Source organism: Arachis hypogaea, chromosome 10 (assembly GCF_003086295.3).
Source record: "Arachis hypogaea cultivar Tifrunner chromosome 10, arahy.Tifrunner.gnm2.J5K5, whole genome shotgun sequence".
In the NCBI taxonomy this organism is placed as follows: Eukaryota; Viridiplantae; Streptophyta; class Magnoliopsida; order Fabales; family Fabaceae; genus Arachis; species Arachis hypogaea.
Genome location: NC_092045.1, coordinates 7,302,915 through 7,312,867, shown reverse-complemented (window position 1 = coordinate 7,312,867; position 9,953 = coordinate 7,302,915).

The following is a 9,953-nucleotide window of genomic DNA, read 5'->3' as shown; positions in this document are numbered from 1 at the left end:
TTGTCGAAGAAAAATTTAACTTAGAAAATAAATTTGGACGCAAAAATATGGTAAATTGCGAAAAATGCGTACTGGCGTTAAAATTAGCTGTATCGGCTTAAATTTGTCCGATATTGCGTGTGGAAAAATTAAAGCTGTAAAAATGATGACAAAAATATTTAGAATAAAAACTCAGAAACTTATTTTAAAGGTTTTGGCCCACGATAGGGCTAACGGACCAAACTTCACAAAATGGAGCCACATTGGGCCCAAGCCCACATACTTAACCCCTCACACTTAACACATTCAGCACCTTCCCCATTTGGAGAGAGAGAGAGAGAGAGAGAGAGAGAGAGAGAGAGAGAGAGAGAGAGAGAGAGAGAGAGAGAGAGAGAGAGAGAGAGAGAGAGAGAGAGAGAGAGAGAGAGACGGATAGAAGAGAGGAAGAGAAGAGATGAGCCCTAGTTTACTATTCACCCATCACACTAAAATCTACATATCTCTTAATTGTAGCTCCGATTGAAGACCCGTTTGGGGCCACGCGACCACCTTGTCGTGCTCTTCAATTCTCTATACTACTTTTAATCCCAAGAACCTTGAGTCATTTTTGAGATTCCTTTTTAATTTGTGTTTTGGGTATGTGAATGTTGAAATATTGTGATTTTGATGCTTTAGGGGAAGCTCAAGCATAATCTTTAGTGGAATTTTGACCCGAGTTTAAATAGTACAAGATAAGAAAGCCCAATCCCTTCATTATCCCTAATTTTGAGTGAAAACCCTAGTGTAAATATTGAATAATTGGTGTAATTAGATTATATAGAGTAGCTTGGATTGCTTAGTCGATTTGGTGCATGATTGGGTGCTCGGTGTGGTTGCAGAGCTTTTGTTGAGGCTTGGTTTGGCCGGAAAGAGGAGGATTCAAGGGTTTGAGACCGCCGTCAAAGAGGTACAGGTTTTGGTTTCGGGTAGGTATTATGTAAAATTGTGTGAAAACCTAGGCTAATTGCCCCTAGGATACTGTTGAATGAAATAATTGTTGTTGTGAATGATTGATGGCTTAGTATGGATTTTGTGTTAGTTGATAGTTGAATGATAATATGTGTTAGCATGAATTTGGATAATGATATCTATGTATATATGAATGAAATTGGATATGAATGTTATGGTATGATTGTTTATTATGGTGATTAGTATGAAAATTGGGCCAGAGGCCATGATAGGGTGAGGTATCCCTTACCTGGTAAGTTACGGTAAGTTGGATAATTGCCATGTTATGATTGGTTGTGAAATAATGAGGTTTGGTTGAATAATTAGATTGTTAGTATTGATTTGTCGATAAGAAACTTTGGAAACGATTGATTGAATTGGAAATTTGGGTTGATTAGGAGTTGAATGGTTAGAAATTGATAAATGAGTGTTGAGAATGCTCAGAAATGGTTTTGGAATGGTTTGAAACTGAATTGGATTGAGAATTGGTGGAAATGGACACTTTTGTGAAATTGGTAAAAACATAATTTTAATAAAACTTCGACAGGCCATAACTTGGTGCTTGAAGCTTAGATTTGCATGAAATTTCTCTTAAATTAAAGCTAGTGAGAAGAACTTTAAAATTGTCCATGAACAAAGGAAAACAGAATTTAGTAGAGAAAGTTATGAGCGATTGAAAACTAATATAAAAATCTAAAATTGCAGACTTTGCAGAAAACCAGCAAAACTAGCTGGTGTGTGCGCGCATAGCGCTGTGCGTGTGCACCATTCAAGGCGAGTATTGCAACTTGTGCGTACGCATACTAATGGAGTTTTGCAAGTTGTGCGTACGCACGAGGGTGATGCATACGCATGTGACCAGGATTGCCTTTTGATCTGTGCGTGCGCACAGAAGCTTGCGTACACACAGGTCCTGTGTCTTGAAGAAACTCTATTTTTGACTGTTTTGCTTTTTTGGAAAATTTGTAAACCATTATAACCCCCCAAATGAGGTCCGATAGCTAGTTTTTAGAATCTGAAATGAGTGTGAGCAAATTAAATGGATTGAATTGAATTATTCTTGGATAAACGCTTGGTTAAACTGGATGACATGGTTGCAGGGATGGTGGTTTGTCTTGCCTACGGTGAGGATGGTGTTATTACCCCGCTCACGAGTGAATGGAATTACTGACAGAGAATTGGGATTAATGAATTCTAAGTTTGAGAAATTGAACAAGGGATTGTGATTAATGAATCTAATGATTATGAACTTGATTAAAGACATTACTGTTGACTGATTGTGGTCTGAATGACTAAAATAGCATGGATGGTGGTGAATCCTACTTGCGCATTAATTTGAGTTTTGTCCTGAGCAAGGATGGTGATTAATCCTACTTGTTCGTGGTTTCCGGGTAAGGACAGTGGTTAATCCCGCTTACTTGTGGTTTCTCTCGCATGAAAAGTGAGACGGCACACCCCGTTGATGTGGGACGAAACTCTTTATTGTTTGGCACATTTATACCTCTGGGAGAAGGTGAGGCGGTACTCTCTGTTGAGATATTGGTACCATGATTTATATAATTTTCTCTTGGGATGCGCACCGAAAGACCGATCTGGGGTGTCAACTGGATTTTGTGTCGGGTTTTGCAGATAACCGATACGTTAGCTCATAGCCAGTAGAACATGCTTGCATCATGTGCATTTATCTGTTATTGTTTGGTTGTGCATATTGTACTTGGATTGCTTATGTGAATAACTCTGTTTATCTACTAATTGCCATATTTGTCGTATTTGCTCTTGTTTGTGTTTGAATCTTATTGCTTGTGTTTGCTGCTAGAAGAGAATTTAGTATATTCTGACCCTCTTTGGTTTAGTAATTAAAACCTTAGGCTTGAATCTTGAGTGTTGGAGTTTAAGATTCCCTAGCGGGTTGATATAGTTTCACATCATCTCTATTTGGAACTATTACCCTACTGGAAACCTTCGGGTTCTCACCTGTTGTGGAATTTTGTTGATTCTTAGATACAGGACGTGATGTACCTCGCTGAGCGTGCTGGATTGTCTTTGTAAAGCGAAGACTCTTTTGGAATTATATTGTGCTTAGTATATGTATTCTCCACTTTGGAATATGTATTTGTATATCCCTCTTAGAAATTTTATTTTGGAGAAACATGATTCTATTTTGGGTATACTTCTGGTTTGTAATACTTTCTAGTCGACCTTTCTTCGTAGGTCGAGACTAGTACTTGCTATGTATATCTTTTTTAATCACATATATATATATATATATATATATATATATACGTTTTATTCTTGTATATCGATGCTTTTATCTTTAACGCTACGTGTGAGATGGCGATTATCACTTTTGTTTTATCCTTTCTTCACAGGCTCCAAGCTATATTGCTATCTTTTGAGTATATACGTATGTACTTTTGCTTTTAGGTGTTGTAATGCCTCACCACTTCTAATTTACGACTATAGTGTAAGGCTTTGTGTAGTAGGATGTTATAATTGTCGGACAAGCAACTCAAGGTTCTGCACAAGTTCAAGTATTTGATGCCTAAAGCTTAGGCATTGGTCCACATCTCCCTCTTTGCATACATGACGGTCGGATTTCTATCGGTAAAAAATTTCACAAAAATAATCACGTTGTAAGTATAGTTTCTAAACCAACAGAGAATCCTTTCGTACAAAAGTTTGGTTGTCACAAGTAACAAAACCCAATAAAATTTATAACCGAAGTATTTAAACCTCGGGTCATCTTCTCAAGGAATTGCAGGGAAGTATGATTTATTATTGGTTATGAAAAACAATATTTTTGGATTTTGAAGGGTTGAACAGGGAAAATAAATTGCAGAAAAATAAATTAATAACTAGAAAAACTCTTGACAAGATATGAAAATTGGACGTCCTATCCTAGTTATCCTTATCAATTATGATGAGAATTGGATTTTTGCTCCCACCTTATTAACCTCTAACTATGAATGTAAGTTAAGTGGATGAATCAATTTGATTCCTCAGGTCCTAGTCAATTCCTAAGAAAAGACTAGAGTTATTGGAATTCAAATTAATTAGCAAAGATACCAATTATCAATCACAATGAGTTTGATAACTCACGTGTCTCCAATTAATCAATTCATCAATTAAAGCCAAGAATATAAAAAGCTAAGTAAAAATCATAAATCTGAAATACCTCAAATTATATTTAAACATAAATTTAAGTCTAACATGAAAGGGTTCATAAGCCAATTTGGCAACATGAGTCAAATACAAGTAAAAGAATTAGAGTATCTAAAAGTAGAAGAGAAACATAAATTAAAGTAACATTGAACCTGGAGTGAAGATGAAATAGCCTAAAAGTAATAGAAATCCTAAATCCTAAATCCTAAGAGAGATGAGAGAGCCTCTCTCTCTAGAAACTACATCTAAAACCTAAAATTGTGAATAATGAATGTTTTTTTGTTGAATGAATGGATTCTCCCACTTTATAGCTTATAATCTGTGTTTTCTGGGTCGAGAACTGGGTTAGAAACAGCCCAGAAATCACTGGGGACGAAATCTGCCACGCTGATTTTTCTGTAGAACAACGTGTCCATGTGATTCACGCGTGCGCGTCATTTTTCTGTATGGCCACTATAGTGAATTATATATCATTTTGAAGCCCCAGATGTTAGCTTTCCATTGCAACTAGAACCGCCTCATTTGGACCTTTTTAGCTCAAGTTATGACCGTTTGAGTGCAAAGAGGTCAGGCTGGACAGCTTAGCAATTTCTTCAACTTTTTGTATTCCTTCCACTTTTGCATGCTTCCTTTCCATCCTCTAAGCCATTCTTGCCCTGTAATCCCTGAAATCACTTAACACACATATCAAGGCATCGAATGGTAATAAGAGAGAATTAAACATAGCAAATTTAAAGCCCAAGGAAACATGTTTTCAATCATAGTACAAAATCAGGAAAGAAAAAGTAAAACCATGCAAATCGTATGAATAAGTGGGTAAAGAGTTGATAAAAACTACTCAATTGAGCATAAGATAAACTATGAAATAGTGGTTTATCAACCTCCCGATACTTAAGCATTAGCATGTCATCATGCTAAGCTTAAGAGAAGCTATAAAGGAGTGAAGAGGAATGGTAAAACTTATGAAATGCAACCTATCTATATGAATGCAACTAAATGCAAAATGTTTCTACCTACTTGGTCAAAGTAAATAAATCTTCCAAGAATAGACATGAACTGGATTTCACTAATTCAAATCATAAAATAAAGTACAAGTAAACTTGTAAGAAGAAAGCTTATGAAAGAAGGGAACATAGAATCAAGCGTTGAACCCTCACTGGTAGTGTATATCACTCTGACTCTCTCAAGTGTCTACGGTTAATCACTCTACTCTTCTCTAGTCATACTTTCTAAACTTTGTTCTTCATCTAACCAATCAACAAGTATTTAATGTACCAATGCAAACATATGAGGTCTTTTCAAGGTTGTAATGGGGCTAAGGTAAAGGTGAGGATATATATATATATGACTAAGTGAGCTATGAATTGAATCTTTGACTAGTCTAAGCTCTCACCTAACATACACATACTCTATATAATTCTAAAATCATGCCTAGCTACCAAAAATTCCCACTTTTTGCATTACATACTCATGTATCAACTTTTTTCTTTAATTTTATCACATATGCATTGATCTTTTATTAACTTAACATTGGGGTAATTTTGTCCCCTTATTTATTTATTTATATTATATATATATATATTTTCTCTTTTTCTTTTTCTCTTTTTCTCTTTTCTTTTTTTTTTGTTTTTTTTGTTTTTGAATTAAAAATATAAAAGTAAACATAACATATCAATGCACATGGATTTTTATTTTTTTTCTGGTCTCACATGAGTAGGTACCCAAATTCCTAATATTTTATCAAAGTAAAAACATAACACATTCTCTTATTAACCCATGTTCCCACAGTTTTCCCACACTTAGTTGATACACAATCTCTATCTTAAACTAACCAAAGATTTAATTGGGGTAATTACTTGTTTTTTCGCTTAAGGCTAGTGATGTGGTAAAATATAGAACAAATGTGGATTAAAAAGGCTCAAAGTAGCTAACAAGGATAATTTGAAAGGGTAGGCTATTTTGGAATAAGTGAGCAAAAATAAATGATGGCCTCAATCATATGCAAGCATGTAACACATTAAACATTGGACATATAGACTGGAACAAAATATAGATTACAATCATAGAGAAGGAAACACACAAGAATAAAATATTATGGTTAAATAATGTAACCATGCAATTAAGCTCAAATCTCACTGGTTTTGTGTGTTCGAGTTCTAAAACCATCTTCCAAATTAAAATTTCTTCAAACAAGTTTTTCAAAAAGTTTAATTCAAATTAGTGAAATGCTATAAAAAATTTCTTGAAAAAGAAAATATTACTTCAACCAAGTGGTAAAATATGCACAAAAATCAAACAAACATGCAAATGCAACAACTCATTTAACAAAGAAAATTTAAACATTGGTGTTGAGACAGGAAGGTACTAACCCACGGAAGTCGGTATCGACCTCCCCACACTTAAAGATTGCACCGTCATCGGTGCATGCTAAGATGTGCAAGTGGACGGGAGTTGTGGTTCCTCAGCTGGTGCTCTTTTTGTTCCTTTCCTTGCTGGTGGTTTGGGAGTAGCTTTCTCCTTGCCTTTCTTGGTGGCCATCCCGAAAAGGGAAGAAGTAAGTACATGTAAAGCTAAGGGTTTGAGTAAGAGAGGGAACAGTATAGGTGGTAATCAATGCACGGTAAAGAAGGATGTCGTTAACACATGGTCTAGACTACATGTGAAAAGTTCATCAATGAAAATATAGCAAGTGCCTGTGATAACAATTAAATGCAAGATGTTTATTGGCATGTCGGCAAAGGCATGAGTAGCATAGATCAAGCATTCAATTTCCAAGTTAGATTACCAAATCTTTCAAACCAACAATCTGTTTGTAATTACAATTATATTTAATCAATAAAATATAAAAGGGGTTTTATGAAAAATAAGCATTTAGAGTAGTAGAATAAAAGAATTCTAAAAATAGTGCACAATGGCATACGGGCTTTTTCACAAACACTTAGCATGCGTGGTAAATATGTTATCGAAAGTATTAAATTGAACATGCAAGTAACCCTATAAAAAGTAATATAATTGTCAAACAATTTCTTAATAATCCATAAGCAAAATATAGAGAATAATATAGATTACAATAATAGAGAAGGAAACACACAAGAATAAAATATTATGGTTAAATAATGTAACCATGCAATTAAGCTCAAATCTCACTGGTTTTGTGTGTTCGAGTTCTAAAACCATCTTCCAAATTAAAATTTCTTCAAACAAGTTTTTCAAAAAGTTTAATTCAAATTAGTGAAATGCTATAAAAATTTTCTTGAAAAAGAAAATATTACTTCAACCAAGTGGTAAAATATGCACAAAAATCAAACAAACATGCAAATGCAACAACTCATTTAACAAAGAAAATTTAAACATTGGTGTTGAGACAGGAAGGTACTAACTCACGGAAGTCGGTATCGACCTCCCCACACTTAAAGATTGCACCGTCATCGGTGCATGCTAAGATGTGCAAGTGGACGGGAGTTGTGGTTCCTCAGCTGGTGCTCTTTTTGTTCCTTTCCTTGCTGGTGGTTTGGGAGTAGCTTTCTCCTTGCCTTTCTTGGTGGCCATCCCGAAAAAGGAAGAAGTAAGTACATGTAAAGCTAAGGGTTTGAGTAAGAGAGGGAACAATATAGGTGGTAATCAATGCACGGTAAAGAAGGATGTCGTTAACACATGGTCTAGACTACATGTGAAAAGTTCATCAATGAAAATATAGCAAGTGCCTGTGATAAAAATTAAATGCAAGATGTTTATTGGCATGTCGGCAAAGGCATGAGTAGCATAGATCAAGCATTCAATGTCCAAGTTAAATTACCAAATCTTTCAAACCAACAATCTGTTTGTAATTACAATTATATTTAATCAATAAAATATAAAAGGGGTTTTGTGAAAAATAAGCATTTAGAGTAGTAGAATAAAAGAATTCTAAAAATAGTGAACAATGACATACAGGCTTTTTCACAAACACTTAGCATGCGTGGTAAATATGTTATCGAAAGTATTAAATTGAACATGCAAGTAACCCTATAAAAAGTAATATAATTGTCAAAAAATTTCTTAATAATCCATAAGCAAAATATAGAGAATAATGACCCAAATAAATTTCCAATACCAATAAAGAAGGTTTAAAATGAAAAAAAAAAAAGAAAACATAGATAATGAAAGTAAAAAGAGCGAAGAAGAAGAAAATAAAAATAATAATGGAAAAGTAAAGAGAGAAGAAGGAAAGAAAAGAACCTTGATGATGATTGTGAAGAAGAAAGAAGAGGGAAGAGTAAGTAAAAAGTGAGAAAGAATAAAGAAGGAAGGAAGGAAGAAGAAAGAAAGAAGAAGGGAAAAGAAAGATTAGGATTTGGGGAAGAAAAGATAAGATATTTTGGCTGATCTGGTTAAGTTGTGTGGCGTAGGTGACGCGGACGCGTGGGTCACGCGTTCGCATGAATGGCCATTTTTTGAAAAATGATGCGGACGCGTCGATCACGCGGACGCGTGACATGATTTGCGCTGGTGGCGCGAGGGCAGCCTCGCGTTCGCGCAACTTTCTGTTTTGAACTCATTTTGCCAAAATTTAGGGTGACGCGTTCGCGTGGGTCACGCGTTCGCGTGAATGGCCATTTTTTGAAAAAGCGAAGCGGACGCGTGGGGCACGCGTTCGCGTGGTAGGGATTGTGCTTCTAGTGCCATTCCAGCACCACTCCATCATAACTTGCTGCCATATATCTCTTTACGTCGAATTTTGCAGGGTCACGCGTGCGCGTGGGTGACGCGCACGCATGGGGAGGCTATTTTCCAAAATGACGCGAGCGCGTCAGCGACGTGTTCGCGTGGGCATGCTTGTGCCTAAGGCACACCTTCAGCCACGCCTCCAGCGACGCTTTCGCGTGACTCTCTACTTCTTTTCTTCTCGTGTCCAAGGCACGGCGCGGCGGTGCTGGGTGGCTGGTCGGTGGTGGTGGTTTGTAGGGGAAAAGAGAGAGTGCAGAGGGGGAGAGGAGAAGAGAATGGATTGACGCGAGGGGGGTTAGGGTTTCGCGTGGGTTGGGTTAGTGGATTCAAATCCACGCTACGCGTGGGCACGCGATCGCGTGATTGAGGTGGAAAGGGAATGACGCGGACGCATCATTGACGCAATCGCGTGAGTGAGGTATAACGTAAGTGACGCGTACACGTGAAACACGCGAACGTGTCGCTTGGAATTGTGCTAAACGCACAATTCCAGCGTCGTTTTGGCGCAACTCTCTGTTTCCATTTAGGGGGCCATAATATTAATGTGACGCGTACGCATCGCCCACGCTTTCGCGTGGTGTGTGTGTAGTGTAAGTGACGCGATCACGTCACTGACGCGAACGCGTGGCCCAATTTGTGCCTAACACACACCAGCCGTACGATTCCAGCCCAACCTTTTGGGCGTTGGATCTTGATGCCGATTTGCAATCGACGCCCACGCGTGTCCCAAGTGAACGCATGGGGTCTTTTTTTGTGCAGTATGCAGAATGCAATGCTGATATGGATGTTTTGAATATTCCAGGTTCAATAAAATATAATAAAATAAAATAAAACTTAAAAACAAACAAAACGAGATAAAAGTTGAAATTGAAAAAGGAACGATCATACCATGGTGGGTTGTCTCCCACCTAGCACTTTTAGTTAAAGTCCTTAAGTTGGACATTTGGTGAGCTCCCTGTTATGGTGGCTTGTGCTTGAATTCATCCAAAAATCTCCACCAATGTTTGGAATTCCAGTAGCCTCCGGGATCCCAAACTAGGCACATAAAGCCTTCAAGCAAGTCAAAGCAGATGACTAGGTCCCAAGAGTGCTGATTGCCAGAATGAATTCTGGGGTCC